The sequence below is a fragment of the Macaca mulatta genome, chromosome 3 (assembly GCF_049350105.2).
Source record: "Macaca mulatta isolate MMU2019108-1 chromosome 3, T2T-MMU8v2.0, whole genome shotgun sequence".
Classification (NCBI taxonomy): Eukaryota; Metazoa; Chordata; class Mammalia; order Primates; family Cercopithecidae; genus Macaca; species Macaca mulatta.
Genome location: NC_133408.1, coordinates 14,408,791 through 14,410,868, shown reverse-complemented (window position 1 = coordinate 14,410,868; position 2,078 = coordinate 14,408,791).

Genomic DNA, 2,078 nt, shown 5'->3' with positions numbered 1-2,078 from the left:
TTTGTTTCCTTGTCCTTAGGGCGCTAATAAAAGAGTCTACCTGACTGGATTGCTAGGTGGATCATATGAGCTTCTACAAAATGCTCACATTTATCCCTATCATTCACTGGGCAATTCCTAGCCCAGAGCACAGTACCCTAATAAATATGCTCAGTAAAGCACATTCCAGTTAACAAATGGTTCTCAGGCACTGTGGGTAAGCATGGGGTTATGGCTGGACAGAGTCACTGGGCACTTAGGGGATGAGGAATTTCTTTTCTGGACCTTGGAAAGCACCACTGAAACTATTTTGGTTATAGTGGATTATTTCTCTCCGTACTGCTACTTTGTCCCGAATCTCCTTCCAGCCTCACCCCAATGCAGGACATGGAAGTGTAAACCTTCTTCACGTAAGCCAGCTAACTTTGGGGTTTTACAAAGTGTAGCTCATATGTTCCCTTTTTTCTTTTCTTTTCTTTCTTTCTTTCTTTCTTTCTTTTTTTTTTTTTTTGAGATGGAGTCTCACTCTGTTGCCCAGGCTGGAGTGCAGTGGTGCAATCTCAGCTCACTGCAACCTCCGCCTCCCAGGTTCAAGAAATTCTCCTGCCTCCCAGGTGCCTCCTGGGACTACAGGTACCTGTCACCACGCCCAGTTAATTTTTGTATTTTTAGTAGAGACGGGGTTTCACCATGTTGACCAGGCTGGTCTCAAACTCCTGAACTCAAGCAATCTGCCTGCTTCGGCCTCCCAAAGCGCTAGGATTACAGGCGTGGGCCACTGTGCCTGGCCCTGTTCTCTTTTTTTCTCAATGCATATTTATTGAGTCTCATGTTGTGCTAGGCATTCCAATTGTTGCTATGGGTGCTTATGTGGGAACATGATCCAGTCCATGTCCTGTAGCCCTGGGACCCCAGTAAGGGCTGTGCAGTGTGGAACATTAGGAGCACCCTAATAAGGCCCAGGGATTTCTCCCTGGAGAGCATCAGGAAAGGCTCCATGGAGGACAGGCACTGTCAAGGTGATCGGCACCCAGACCTGCAGACATTGATATTGACCACATGAGTCACGTGGGCAGAGGCAGCTTGATTGCGACAGGAATAAAACTTAAGCTTAAGGATGCTCATTTGCACACCATCTTCCAAGACTTGGGAAGGACCCCACCAACTGTTCACATGGTCATATGTTTTTGTAGAATTTGCATCTGTTAGATGTTTTAACCCCAATGCAGTAAGATGCTGTCTCAACACTTTGCAGCCTGACATCCTTCCTCTCTCTCCTACTTCCCTGTGTCTGTGCGTGTTGGAGTGGCCGAGAGCATGTTTGGGATGTGGTAAGGGGAGCTGGATTGGGAGGCAGGTTTGGGTGAGTGGGATGTATCTGTGTGCTTTGCTGTCACTTCTCCATGGCTGAATTATTCTTGGTCACCCGGGCATAGAAATGGCTTCCAGGAGTACCCCTGTTGCCCACTGAGTGGAGTTCCTAGAATGGTGACAGGGGGTTGCAGGGTCAGAAATCACATCCTTTGGTGTCCAGCATCAGAAACAGTTGGGTGGTGCAGAAAAACAAGGTTTAAAATGTGTAAGGTGAGAAGCCAGTCTGTGGAAAAGTATTGTAGAGGTGTGTCCAGATGCTAATTAAACAAACATGGGTGCGTGCACACACACACACACACACACACACATACACACGGTATTTCTGGATTCTGTAAGGTTTGATATTTTCAGCTTTTAACTTTTGTAGTTTGTTGTGATTTCTTTTCTCATTTTAAGTGAATATTTTTGTTTATGCCTAATTTTATATTCATACTTTGAAAATCTTTTTCTTAAATGTAGAAGCTGGACTTGCCCAACTTACGGCTATCGCTCATCCCAAAGTGCTGTCTTGTAGACACATTCCTGGGCTGCTAGGACCCTGGCTCTGATATCGCCAGAGTCTCTCTTCCCAGGAGGCAGCAGCTGCTCCATTCCTTGCAGGCGCTGGAGTCCAAGAGCACCAAGGGGTACCTGGAGGCCAGGGCCTGTCCAGCGGCCTTCCTTCCTGGCCACATGGCTGCCTTTGGCCACCAGCTGCCTGAGTGCAGTCTCTCTCCCGAAAATCT